Below are 15,153 nucleotides of genomic sequence, written 5' to 3'. Positions count from 1 at the left end.
TCTCAAAACTCTGTTCAGCTATTCTTGTTTTTAAGCATTTTTAAAATGTTATCATGCTGTAGGTATTATTCTATGACTTATTTTTCTCATTCAGCAAATATTCATCTATAATGATACATCCATGTTAAATGCATTGAGTTTCACCCACATTGAAAAGATATTCCACAATGAAACATATTCCTGTCAATGGCATTTTGATTGTTTCAGGATTTTTGCTCTTACAAACAATGATGTTCTGACCATTCTTGCATTTTTTCCCCTAGGTTTATCAAGCTATAATTAACAAATAAGAATTGTATGTATTTATGGGATACATCATGATGTCTTAAGATACACACACGCACACACACACACACACAGTTGGTGAGATTATCACCACAATAAAGCTAAGTAACATATCCTTTACCTCACATCATTATCATGTGGTGTGTATGCAGGGACAATGTTTAATTTAGCAAATGTCAAGCATAAAATACGCTATTTTAACTGTAATCACTACACTGTAGATTAGATCTCCAGAACCTATTCAACCCACGGAAAGTTTGTAGCCTTTGACCAGCATCTCCCCCTCTCACCTCTACAGTTTTCCATGATGGTACCATCGCTTTCACCTTACCATGCATATTTCACGTATTTCTTCATGATAGCCATGAGTGAAATTACTCAGTTGTAGGGTAATGTTCAGCTTTACAAAAGAATGAAAAAATTGTTTTCCAAATTAATTGCACCAACATACACTCCTATAAAGAGTGCATGAGAATTCCCATAGATCACACCCACATTTATGCTGGTATTGGCAGACTTCGTAATTTTTGAGATTTTATGTGCACTTAATTTACATTCTCCTGATAACTAATGATATGTGAGGGTCTTTTCTTATCTCTCCTTCCCATTTGTGCTCCCTCTTTTGTGAAATGGTTGTGATCTTAGGCCTATGAAGAGAATTATCATTCAGTTATCTTTTTTCCGATATTTAATATTCTGCAAGTTATATACATTGCTGTATATGGCTTATCTTTCCATATATTTTGATGGAAGATTTTGACTTCTTCATTTTAATGTAATTGAACTTATCAATTGTCTTATCTCTTTTAAGAATTCTTTCCCTACTCGAAGCTTTCAATAAAGTTTTTAAATTTTACCTTTCACATCTAACTCATTAATCCACTTGGGAATTGGCTTTTGTGTATGAGTTAGGAAGCTAAATTTATTTTTTCCTCATAAGGAACACCAACTTTTACAGCACCATTGCTTGACTATTCTACTTTTCCTTAGTGATTTGCAACACCACCTATGTCAAATACAGAATTTCCCAACACACTTGGGGCTGCTTCTGAGGTCTGGTTTTCTCTTTCATTGTCTATTTCATTTATGATATTAACAATACTACACTATTTTAATGACCATAGCTTTATAGTAAAGCTTAATATAAAAGGAAAGTCTCCCCATTCCTCGCCCTTATTGTTCCTTAGGACTATCCTGATGATTCTCGGGTTTGGCTATTCCATACATGTAACAAGTAATACTGGCCCCATGCCGGGCTTGCTTATTGTGTTCTGGTAACATCCCATGCCCCCCCCAACCCTATCTCAGTGGTTTAAAATGAACAAAAAAGTTGATTTCTTGCGCACATTATGTAATTCTTGTGTCAGCTCTTTTCTATGATATCCCCATCCTACAAAGCAGACTATTAGGACAGCTGTATAATGCTTCTTGCTGAGGAAAAGAGGGGCAGAGGGAAAGAAAGCTCTGGAGGGCGGTGCACTGTCAATGCAATGCTCTGATAAGAAATGACACACACAAGGGGTGCCGGAGTGGCTTAGTGCCTCAGTTAAGCAAGCAGCTGCCTTCCGCTCAGGTCATGGTCCCAGAGTCCTGGGATCAAGCCCTACATCGGGCCCCCCACTCGGCTGGGACCCTGCTTCTCCCTCTCCATCTCCCACTCTTGTGCTCTCACTCTCTCTCTGTCAAATAAATAAATAAAATAAGAAAGAAAGAAAGAAAGAAAGAAAGAAAGAAAGAAAGAAAGAAAGAGAGAGAGAAAGAAAGAAAGAAAGAGAAAGAAAGAAAGAAAGAAAGAAAGAAAGAAAGAAAGAAAGAAAGAGAAAGAAAGAAAGAAAGAAGAAAGAAAAGAACAAGACAAGACACACACATCTAAATATAACTCATTGGCCAGAACTGGTTACATGGTCCTTCCAGACTCCAAGGAAGCCAGGAAGTGCAATCTACCATGTGTCTGGAAGGCAGACAAAAACACATGTTGAACGAATAGCTACCATCACACGGACCACTACTTTGAAGGCCTCCACACCCTTCCAATGGGCTTTCAGGATGGTACACATAGAAACAGGGTGGCAGGTCAAGAGCCTGAACTCAGGATCTACAGAATCCTACTTCGTCATTTTGCCCAGGGCCTATCTGGCCATTTATTTTGTGGAATTTTAGATTCAGACTAAGACATGGCTTAAATAAACTTCCGGCAAATGCTGTGGAAATAGAATGATAGAAGTCACCTCTCTGAGAGTGGAAACGATTAAATCAGAGAATGAATTCACTTCGTTTGCATTAAAGGAAAATTATGAAGCAGATTACTTGGATCACAAATTCCTTTTTTCCAGAAACTGTGTTATAAACTTCTTCTCTTTGTTAACTAAACAGAAAAACGTATCTGCTGGTCAATCACATGGAAGAAAATGTTACAAGCAAGCTGCATTTGACTATTTCTAATTTTTATCACAAATTATAAACCCTCTCTGTGTATTTCCTGACATTCAATATAAAGAAAGATGAGGACTCTGTTGCTGTTAATTTCCTATAGTACAGATCTGACCAAAAAGTCTGAAATATGAAATATTTTAGATGACTTTGAAAAGTCATGGATGAAATTGTTCATAATTATACATAATGTTAATAAGTTCATCATTTCAGGTAAGACATCATTGACAATGACCTCACTCCATTGACTGCATTTTACTTTTCCCTCTTAGAGTTGAATCCATTGTTACACAGTATCAAAAATATCAGTGCAACTTGCTAGTGTTGAAATAGATACCATTGCATTCTTGCTGCCACATTTGTTTACAAGTGTGAATTTCAAAAAGTGCCTATGACTATTCCTGCATCTAAACACAATAAATACAAAGGCTCATTTTCCCATAACTACATATAACTAATTTACACCAGAGAGTCCATAGCTACTTTGCAATTGACTATGATTTCTTCTGACTTCCACCTGTCCCCAAGAAGAAAAAGAGCTAGCACTCGATACAGCACATCTGGTGAAATTATGTGTAAACACAAACAAAACTATAAACATAATGCATGAGAAAGGGTGAGGACCCTGTGTCAGATTGCCTGGGTTTGAACCCCCACCTTTCACCTTTTAGTTGTGTGAACAGGGGTGATTATTACACAGGAGCTAAGAGGTAGCATTCTGGAATTAGGTTTGTAGAATCTGCCTCCTGCTAGCTATGAATCTTTGGGAAGCTTATTTAAACTAAGCCTCACTTTTCTCATCTATAAAATGGGGATAATAGTAATCATATTATTACCTCATAGTGTTATTGTAAATGTTATATCTTTTAGGGCTTGACATTAGTGCCAGGCACATGGTAAATGTTCAGTTAATACCTCTAAATATATTAGTAATACTTGATAGTATACAAAGGTACTTATATTTAATATAGGTAAAATGTCATTATGCTGGTCATCATAGATAGCCACAGGGTCACAGCTAGTGTGTACAGATTGTCTTCACTTCCCAAAGATCACATTTTTTTCCTACCAGCTCAGTTGAGAAACTTAGACTTTTACTAGAAATATGGACATAGTATCCTAGGAATGAAATCAGTGTCATCTTATCAATAGGCACATACATGAGTATCTGAAGGTACAAGCCTCATGGGAAAGCCTTTACATACACAGGGGTATAAGCCCACAGGGCAAGCAAACCCAGCACCTGACCACGTGCTACACCGTCTGTCCCAGAGGCTGCTCCTCTCCTGGTATCTGCAGGTTGATCCAGAAAAGAGGTTTTTCGGCAAGAACACAGCCTGCACCCCAAGAGACCAGAGTCCTTGACTGCTTTGTTCAAAGACATGTGATGGTAGCAGAAAGGGAACAAGCTTGGGTCATCCAGGAAACGCTCCCAAGTTCAAAGGGAAGGCTTACACTGTGGGCTGAGGAAAGAATCTCACCAAAGTTCCCACGGCAAGTTGGCTGCTGTCATGTCTCCAAGATAGAAACACTCCCTCAGTGAACAGAAATTCCCAGATTTTCTATTTCTGTTGAATTGGGTGTTCTGAGATAGAAACTAAAGGCATCTGGAATTTTATTGTTTTACTAGCCATTATAGATCCTCAATACTGGCTCTTTCCCTCCAGTGCTGAGAAATAGTGGGGAAAGCTGGTAATGGTGCTGAGGAGAATAAGGCAATAACAAAATGAGTCACTTCTAGGCCAAAGGTCACAGGGACGCAGCTCTTCCATGGAGGGCTCAGTGATGAGTGCGATACAGGACCCACAGCCCATCTCTGCTTGTGGCTTTGCCCTGAGAACCCTGCTAATTGACAATAGGTCGCAACTCTTCATTTCCTTTTCACTCACCTTCTACAAGCACCTTTGGCCTCTCCCTCACCTAGATGATGCTCATTTGTTCTGATGACAGATCTCCCTTCCACTCTCAGGGGCTAGCCCAGTTCTGTTAGCCACAACTCCCCCATTTCCTGCCCAGATGCCTTTTCCTGAATAACCCTATTCATCCCATGCATGGGAGAAATTGGCTCTTCCCTGAGCACTGATTAATCAACCGCCAAGCCTGGTTTCTTTCCAACAAAGTAACCTGTTTTCCTCCCAGCAGACCAGCTCATGAACTCTGAAGGGTATGTGGGTGTGCGCGCGTGTCCGTGTCTTAACACAGCAGCAAAAAAGCCAAGAATTTCTCATTTAATTACCTGTTTGGTAACTAGTTGTGCAACTTCTTCCCTTTCTCCCTTTTTTCTTTCCAAATTTTCCAAATCCAGTTATTAATGCTTATGACGCTGACAGCTGGAATCATTGATACTTTAGCAAAACCACTTAAAATCAGCCAAATATTGGGCACCTTCCTGGCTCAGTCAGTAGAGCATTCGACTCTTGATCTTAGGGTCATGACTTCAAGCCTCACATTGGGCATGGAGCCCACTTAAAAAAATAAATAAATAAAATTAGCCAAATATCTAAGATAGTTACATGTACAAAAGATATACAAACTAAAACAATTTGTACTTGACTGTAACTTCTAAACCTTAGAAAAACTATACACCATATACTCGGAGTGATTTACATCTTAGAAAACAAAAGCAGTCTTTCACTGTTACACATTTAGTGTCTCTGGGAGGCTGAGGAGAGAAACACCATAATGCTTTGCACTTTTGTTTTCTTCTCTTTGTCTGTTGTGTCTGCCGTGGTACTTTGAGGTAGGTGTGGTGATGGTCCATGAGACAGGGCTGAAGACGTTCCAGGGTATAGACAGTCTTTCAAACTAAAGATTCACGCCAGCTTTGTCCTGTGGTTGTGTGGAATGCTCAATGAAAGGCCACTCCAGCAAATAACTGATGGCAAATACTTGAGGTGTGGGTTAGCATCCATCAAAGTTAATTCTCCCCCAAACATTGCTGAACTTTCAGCTTTGCAGTTTGCAGGCTGCTGGTGAAGAAAGTATCGGTCAAGAAGCCAATTTACTGTAGGCGCTGCAAGGTCAAAAGCAAAGCACTTTCAAAACTCTGTGATCCAGGAGCGCCTGGGTGGCTCAGTGGGTTAAGCGTCTGCCTTGGGCTCAGGTCATGAGCCTTGCATCAGGCTCCCTGCTCAGCGGGAGCCTGCTTCTCCCTCTTCTCCCTGCTCCTGCTCTCTCGCTATCTCTGTCTCTCTCTCTCTCTCCAATCAATAAACAAAATCCTACAAAAAACAAAACACCTAGGTGTTTCATTCCCAGGACTTGTCTCTTGGTGCAGATATCACCTGTAATGTTCACAGACTCTGCTACTTCCAGGGAGAGGGCTGCATTTCTGCAAACTCTGAGGCTAACAGCATCGCATCAGTGCCCCCAAGCTCAAGTTGTCCTCTCCACGCAGACAGGGGTGAGAGGAACCTACCAGTGTAGTTCACAGCCAAAGGCACCTGTAGTTCATACCCTTCTACACCTAGCCAGTCCACAAAGGCAGCCCTCACGCTCTGAGGGATGGCTGGCCGGTTCTTCACGTAACCAACCCACGGTTGGCTAACATGCCCCCCCCCCCCGTTTCCTTGAGGTCCGCGCCAACGTCCTCAGGGTAGTCTGGCGCTTCGTTCACACTCACTGGCTTGTCATCTTCTAGTAGAATTGTTACGTCCATGGTGTGTGGTGAGGCAAAACCCACCCACCGGAGAATCAAGAGGTACCAGCGGTTTTCTCGGTCCACGGAAAGCAAGAGCTGAGTTCAAAGCCAGGCTTTCCCATGTGCTGTTCTTTTCAGATCGAGCTGGCCTCTTTTGAGTCTCTGCTGCTTCCTTCGCATGAATGGTACGTTCAGGCTGTTTACTGCTTGCTTTCCAGGGAGGACCAGGGACATGCTCATCAGGTATAGAAGATCTGAAGACGTGCAACCCGTCGTGTCTTGGGCCCCGGCTGTGGGGCTGGGCCGCGCGGGCTCCCGGCGCCAGGGCCGCCTTCTCGGGGTTGCGGTTGTCCTGGTCCCTCTTGGAGCGCCGGGTGCTGCAGTCGTTAGCCGCGCGCAGGCGCAGAGCTGCCGCACGTCACCGCTCCCAGGGCTCCGGCGGGATTGGCCTGCAATGCCAAGCAGCGTGGGCTGCACTCCCCGACCCGCTGAGAAGCGCTGGCCACCTGCCCGCCTCGGATGGCACAGGACCCCCGAGGCAGGCACTGCAGGGGGTGCGGGGCTAAAGGCGCCCCGGAGATGTAGCCCCTTTCTGCCTTTCATTTGGTTGACTGAATTTTTCCCCTTACAGGGGGTAAATTCAGGGTGTTATCAATGAAGAAGATTTTATCTCATTTCTTTATCAAGAGAAAAGATAAATCTTACGGTCCAGATGGGCCTGTGGGTGTAGTTAATTCCTGAAGGGATCCCAGCTTCTGAAAATGTGAGAAAGTCCCTCTTTCTACGGATGTAAGGGATGCCGGGTCACGGTGACGGCCACAAACTCAGGAAGACTACAGACTGTGAGGGGGATGCATCAAAATGTTGTGTACTGAAAACCTACATTATTAGAACTGTATTGGAGATATTTATGGACTTCCTAGCAACTTTCAGACATAGTGTTAGTTGCTGTTGAGAAACAAACAATTGCTTCATTGCCTTTGTTATGGCCTCACAATCTATGGTGGAGAAGAAAAACATCAACAAAGAGTTCCAATTGACGGTAGAATGACATAAATGCCTTAAAAATGCAAAATAAAAAGAGCTGTGACTTTACAGGGAGGGAGAGGGGCAAAGAGCAAATAGGGAGACCCAGGATGATCTCATGAAGGAAGGTGGGCTTCAGCAAGCCCTTGGGGTTGAGTAGGAATTAAGCAGGCAGAGACCTCTGTACCCGGCTTTACTTACCTTCATGACGTAAATCATGGGGAGACACGATGTTATCTACTTGTTCATCTGTCTCTTGTCTCCCCACCCCAGGAGAATGTGAGCTCCATGAGGACAGAGATTCTGCCTGTCATCTACAGTGTCCCAGCACCAAGAGCAGCACCCACTACATAACAGGCACGTGATGAATACTCGCGGGTAAATAAATGATTGGAGAGTCAAAGCATTCCGGTAGAAGAAACAATATAAGCAAAAGAAGATTGGGACAGACACTCATTGATTTGCCATCTATTCCGTGTTTGGAATTATATAAGGCTTTCAATATATTCTGCTAAAGCGGGGGTAGGTGAATTTTTTCTGTGAAGGGCCAGAGAGTAAATCTTACAGGCTTTGAGGGCCCTACAGTCTCTGTTACACCAACCTCAGCTCTGCCACTGTAGTATGAAAACAACCAGAGATAATATGTGAAGGCATAAGTATTGCTGGGTTCTAGTAAAACTTGATTTACCAAAATAGGCACTGGGCTGAATTTGACCTGTGGGCTATCGTTTTTCAGTACTTGGCCTTAATAAATCCAAGACAAATAAGCAATTGCACTATATATGATTGATCAGTTCATGTCAATGTGGGAGAGAAACATAGATTATCAATATTTGCATCATGAATTGATTACCTGCCTACACATGTTGTAGACCCCAGCTTAGCCTAAGGAACAAAGTTTCTACTCAGTTGCATTGACTTTCCTATGCCTGTGCGGAAAACTTGGCTCAGTTCCCTCCTTAGCATTTTGATGAACAGTTAGCAAATATGATGAGCAAATTTCTAAACATGTGGCAGAAACACTGGAGTGTATGTCCCCAGGGGGACTTCCTTTCATGATTCAAATTTAAATTTTTATTTTAAATATCTAGATGACTCAGCACTTTTCTCACCAAGGGCAAATATATGCGGGATAAAATATTAAGCTCTTCCGTAGGAATTTCACCTAGAAATCCGAACAATTAGTTCACCTAGAAGTCCCAGTCACATTGAGGTGAAGAGGGCATCAAAATAACACGAGCCAGGATTTAAACCACAACCCAAAACTACGTCTTAGCTACACCTTGGGAGACAGCTGATCATTGACTCACACAAGTTGGAAGGAAAGTTCACACAGGCACAGCCTGCGTTGAAACAACTAGGCAGAGAAATTCAGACTATCAAAAAGTGAAGGCCAAAGAAATAAGCAAAGGCGTAAAGGGCCAGGTAAGTCTCAAAGTTGTGGGCAGGTCAGGGTAAAATCTACAAAATTTTACCGAGACCAGAAGATTTAGACATCTAGATACTGGCTCTGAGAAGTGAGAGAGGCAGCTGAAGGGCAGAGAGGAGTAAAGCTGATCACTGTCCCTGCGGGGCACACACCAGAATACGTTTTTAAGTAAAGAACTGCTAGACCTTTTAACTCATACAGTGGTTCTGTCCATGCAGCTTTCTTTGTTTTAGGGTCAGTAAATGTTGATGAGGAAGACTTTAAAGAGGCACAACTAGATTCTCTCGATCCAACTTCTGGTGAAACACATCAAATGTATCAAGTGAAAACAAAGGTATATGTCCTGTGACCTTTATCATTCCCCATTTCTACACCTCTTATGAATAAGAGCTTTATGTAAATAAATAAATAAATAGGAGTTATCTGGCAGGCCCATCTCCCCATGTATCTGAGCACACAGATATATTACTTTTCCCAGACTTCCTGTCAGCTCTATCACTGAGCTCCAGCTAATGGGATGGGAATAAGAAGTAATGTAATATTTCTTCCAATCTTGGACAATCAAAAATATCCAAACATCATCTTGCATGTTCTTCTCCTTTTCTAGATGACTGGAATAGAAAGGACCCTCGGGGCAAATTGAGATTCATGTGTTTAAAGTGGCAAAGATTCAAGATTGAGGGAAACTGGGTTTCTGAATCACAGCATGGAGGAGAACCAGTCATCCAGGAGAGCCATCATTGTATTGTGACATTGGTTTTAAGCCTCTGATAGTGGGGGCATATCTACTACAGCAGTTAACATTATCTTCACTAATGTTCGATAGAACTGGAAATTTTTGCAAATATTGCCCGCCCTCACAGTGCCTGAGCACTGTACAAATGGGTGAAGGGGAGATATAGGTTTCCTGTTTTGGAATGAATAAGTCACGGGAATAAAAGGCACAGCATAAGGAATACAGTCAATGGTATTCTAGTAGTGTTGTACAGCGACAGATGGTAGCTACACTTGCGGTGAGCACAGCATAATGTATAAACTTGTCCAATCTCTATATTGGGATACATATGGTTTCACACCTGAAACCAAGGTAACATTATATGTCAACTATATGCAAATAATTTTCTTAAAAATCTGTGTGAAAAAAAGAATAAGAAGAAAAAAATGAAATTAGGTTAACATAACGTTTTCCTCATTTAAGCAAATTTCAACCATATCTCCTAGGCATATGGAAAAGAGCGAAGTAAACAAAACAGTCCTTGGGAGCTGAGACAGGATTGGAAGATCGATGCTGGTGTTAATTCCTACAGGCCATTGAAAAAAATGACGAAAACAAGGAACTTCCAAGGATGGCCACACAGTGGAACACATCTGTGGACCATCAGCAAACACCACAGAACATGCCTTAAAATTTTTTTTGCCTTAAAATTTCGCCCTTTTTTTCTTTTTCTTTTTTCTATTCTCTGAGCTATCATAGTACTTCCTATTTAAAACATGAATATTTATTTCACGCATATAATTCCTACCAAATTGCAGTTCCATAAGGGCAGATACCAAGTCTTTTTAACATTTTTCCTTTTGTCCCTAAGAGACCCAGAATTGAGTCCATGCCACTTCTCAATTCAAGATCCACAGTCACCATTGATCTGTGACAAGGTGCTGGTCCAGTTTGGTTTGTTATTTTTCCCATTACCCTTCACCAATCTCAAGTTCCCATCTTCCAACAGAGGCACTCGCTTTAGTCTTTTTAATGCATATATATTTACTATCACTTAGATATATGTTCAGCTTTGGAAAAAAGGTAGCATTGTGTTGTGCATGCATGTTCTATACATAAATGGTATTTCACTATCTCTGTACTTTTTATTCAGTCATTTGTTTTTGAGATCTATCTATGTTGCTACATGCAAATCTAGCTCATTTCTTCTGACTCATGCATAGTATTCTCTAGCATGGTAATTGACTTCGAATCCATCAGCACGTTATAACAGTGAATATAATGCAAGAACATGATGAGGAAGTTTCTCGTTGGCCACCAATTGTCTGGATTAGTCTGGGATTTTATTAAATTTCCCCCCTTGGTTAATGACCTAGAGTCAGAACTGGCAGTGTGCTCATTTCATTCATAAATGATAATAGTTTTGGAGGTACGAGACTGGCAGGATGACACCACTCCCCACATACACACTTCTCTGCCTGCTGTCTCTATCATAATGACCTCTGTCTTAATCTGATTGTAAATTTGTGAGAAATTAACCACAGTAGCTTCCTGTTTTGTACAGCTTCTAGAGAACTGTGGCATGTTGAAGCAGTTTTTAGAAAGAAGCTACCACTGAGGTTTTCATTTCTTGATTTAGCTATCAAGAGTACGATCCTTATCTCCCCTCTACCCTATACCCTAGTCATTCCCTCCCTCATTCAAAAGATCAGCAGTTACAATCTCCGGAAACCTAAAGCCCTAGTTTGGTGTTTCTTAAGGTATATAGTACAGAGTCACCTGGGCATCAGAATGTCTGCCTTAGGCATTTGCTAAAAATAAAGTTTCCAGAGTCCTTCCCAGCTGAATCAGAGTCTCTACGGGTAGGACCCAAGGTAGTACCTTTCAGAAGTGATCATAATGCACTCTAAGACTTGAACCTCTCTGCCAAAATCCTTGATTATCTAACTCAAAAATTAACAGTAGCTAGTGTGCCCAGATAGTAATAGACATCATGGTCATAGAACACTGAAATGGAGGTTGCCTGCCTGGCTTTCCCTGCCAGGGCACCTGATCTTGACATTTATAGCAAATAGGATCTACCTTGTCCACGTTTTTACATAAAACAATATCCAAAGAGGGTTATTTCACTTGGGATTTTAGAAAGATGACAGAGTAGCTCAAGATAGTAGAAAAACATATTCCATTTTCTGTACATGGTTATAACTGAGTTTGGAACATAGTTTCCTAACTGAAAACATGGTGAGCACATTTAAAAAAAGACTAGAGCTCATCCAGTCTGCATTCTCTTCTGCTGGGACAGAGACACGCTCTCTACTGCTAGAATTGTGTACATTCATCCTTCTGCATATTTTTCCCAACATTTGACTTAAGAAAATCTGCCTATGCCTGAGTCCTCTCTTACTACAATTGGAAGGGTTGCAGGCAGAGATCCTTCCTGTTGAAATTATAACAGAAATGGGAGCCCTCATTTATAACATGCATTATATTACTTTCTGAATGTTAAATATGTTGAATATCACCTTTGAATGCACATGTATAAAAGCATATTTGGTGGGAGAGCATGGTGAAGATTAGTGTTTAGTTTCTTTATGCTCAGTTTTATACAAGAGAAACCTGACTAGATTATAGAGCCAAGCCCATATTTTGGTATAGAAAGGTTCTCAACCTGATCCAAATTAAACAGATGGTCTGGGCTTCTAATCACTTTTTCAGTCCAAAGGTAAAAAGAGTGATGCATCTTATATCAACTTACAACTCTTAGGGAAGTGTCTGTCCATTTGTCAAAACCGCACATAGTCCTTAGACTTTTGGCCATCCTAACAAATGTTTGAAGACACCCAAAGATTTATCTAAGATTCCAGTTACCAAGAGAATGTAGATCAACTGCCTTGAGCATTAGCAGCCTCCATCATCAGGCTCAAATACCGCTCATTGCCCAACAGTCCATCGGCATCCAGCTTCACTCTGCTCTAATTAAGCTCTCCTGCTCGTGGGTTCCCAAATGTGCTCCATATCGGATGCTATGTTGCCTCTTTCCTTTGTCTTCCCATATACCAATTTCTCTATCTGGTTCCAAACTAAATTACCTCCCCATCCCTTTCAACTTTTCCAGATCCCATCCATTCTTCGGGATCCAAAAACTGTCCTGACTGTATATGTATGATCTTCCCTCAGGTCCAGCCTTCAACAATCTCTGCTCCATCTGAGTTCCTGCAGCACGCCCCAGAGGCTCGTTTCACATTTATCATTCGCTTTTGTGATCTCTCATATCCATCCCATGTTTCTCTTTGCCTCTTCCATTGCTCTTAACTTCTCAGATGCATTAGGCCTTCCATGACTACGTAGACCGTAAGCTCCTGGGAACGGGACCATGCTTCATTATTTTTGGAGTCGACAGCAACCCTGGGTTCAGGGCCCTGCACAGAGACACAGCTCATCAAAATCCTCTTGCATTTTCTTGAAAGGCTGCCTGCTGCTTCAGGTGCTGTCTTTGTCAGCAGGCTTTCAGGCTTGAATGAGTTGCCTGTCTTTGCCATTCAAACCTCCATACAGTGCTTAGCCTTCTCTCCTGGTAAATGCCTTTCTTCTCATTCATGACTTTTTTTAGAAGAGATGTGAGCGACATCACTTAAAAATAAATTTAATAGAGGCTTTTGGATACAGAGGGAAGCAGTTATTCTTGGTTAAAATATGCTTTGAAAATGATTACCTCAGGTCAAAGATGCTGGATTGTAAACTCTGCTAGATATAGTGAGCATTTTGAAGATAAAAGGCACACCCCAAAGTGATACCTTTTAATTCATGATTCTTTTTTAGGCTGGCTCTCATAGGCAAGATCCAATCTGTAGCAAAGGCACCTTAACTTTAAAAATGGCAGTTTAGCAAATCATTTCCAAGGATGCTCAGACTCACTGGGTATAGCTCAGGAATTCACGACAGCTTTAATCTGCCTTAGGACACATGTGTAGCTTTATCTGGAAGGCAAGTTTCTCATTCAAATTTCCCTTAACGCAAAGAGACTCGAAACAGAATGGTTGGGAAGCAGTGGTTTCTCCGTCTGACCCACTGAGGACTGATATAAGGGAAGGGAAGATTTGCTTCATTAAAATCGAGGTCCTTGGTGTAATTTTGCAGAACGTTGTACCTCTCCCAACTGCCATGGTAAGAAACAAGCACAAATCAAATTTTCCCATTCAGTTCTATTTTCATCACCTCTGTAGTAAACAACTGATATTATCCCTTTCTCGTGGGGCTCTTGAGTTAATCCCAGAAGAGGTAAATATCATCAAGAGCATCTGGGGAATCAGTTAATGTTTCAGCTACTGAACTCTGTTGTTTTCAAAATGACGCTAGTTTGAAATACACTTTCCCTTGAATTACAATGTGTTTCCTTGAAAGTTTATCTCTCAGGAAAACTCCCCCAATGCCAATGTAAACTCTCTTCCAAGCCCCAAATTAAATCACATCCTAGTGCAATTCAGATATCATAAAAGTAGATAAAACGAAAGTTGAGTGAATAAAGGGCACCAGTTCTCCTTGGAGGGAAATACAGCTTGATAGATATTTTTAACTCTGAGACTTCTGACACTCAGTTCTTATCATCTCTAAGATGTGCAGCCTAAAGATTTCCAAGAACTGACAAAAGAAAAACTTACCAAAAAAAAAAAAGCCACATTTTAAAATCTTAATCAGTGACTTGAGGGTCTGTGGGTATAACACTATCTGATCTGTTGTCTGTTGGGGCGTAGCAAACCATTCCAAAAACTTAGTAAAAATAACAGTCATTTGATTTGCTCATGATTCTGTGGGTCAACAATTTGAACTGGACTCAGAGGGGCGGTTCTTCTGTTGGTCTCACTTGGGCTCCCTCGTGTACCAGCAGCTGTCTGGATGCCCAGCAGCAGCTGTTTGATCTCTGTGGCCTCCCTCGCGTGTCCCAGGGTTTGGTACGGTTGTCAGAGGTGTCACTCAAGCCTAGCAATCTGGACTGGGCTTCTTTGCAGAGCCTCTGATTACTAGGGGCTGAGAAGAGAAGCCTGGGCCTATGCTTAGAACTTCACAACACCCCTTCTGCTGCCTTCGATCGGCCAAAGCAGTCACTAGGCAAGTCAAAATCCAAGGGTAGGAGAATAGAACTGATCTTGACAGCAAAAAACTGCAAAGGATCCGTGGCCTTTTAAATAAACCACACCATCTACTTTCCAAAACACAGAAAGGAGAGGATTGAATATTCCAACCTCAGCAGACTTCTGTTTTTCTTTTCTTCATAGGAAAGGAACATTTAGTTTGTGACAATATCAAGACCACCTTGATATCACCAATGTTGAAAAGACTCAGGTTAAGGAATACTCAATGTGGAATCAGAACACAATGAAAATCAATAAAATGTCCAATAGCTAATATACATATAGATACGTATATATAGTATAAATATTCTTGACTTTGTAAAATATTCACACCCAAGTCTCACTTTAAATGTACAGAATAAGTGTTCCTTAGATCAGTGATTCTTCTTTTATTTTTTTGTATTTTTAAAAAGATTTTTATTTACTCATGTGAGAGACAGAGGCAGAGAGACAGAGCACAAGCAGGGGGAGGGGCAGAGGGAGAGGGAGAAGCAGATTC

At 41.4% G+C, this 15,153-nt stretch overlaps 1 pseudogene; it reads right to left on the bottom strand.

Annotated features, from left to right (window-relative positions):
• Window positions 1–6,958, bottom strand: part of LOC100467058 — a 63,986-nt pseudogene extending 57,028 nt beyond the window's left edge.
• Between the last annotated feature and the right edge of the window lie 8,195 nt (window positions 6,959–15,153).

This window comes from Ailuropoda melanoleuca, chromosome 14 (assembly GCF_002007445.2).
Source record: "Ailuropoda melanoleuca isolate Jingjing chromosome 14, ASM200744v2, whole genome shotgun sequence".
In the NCBI taxonomy this organism is placed as follows: domain Eukaryota; kingdom Metazoa; phylum Chordata; class Mammalia; order Carnivora; family Ursidae; genus Ailuropoda; species Ailuropoda melanoleuca.
The sequence above is the reverse complement of the archived record's forward strand: the minus strand, read 5'-3'. Positions and strand labels throughout refer to the sequence as shown.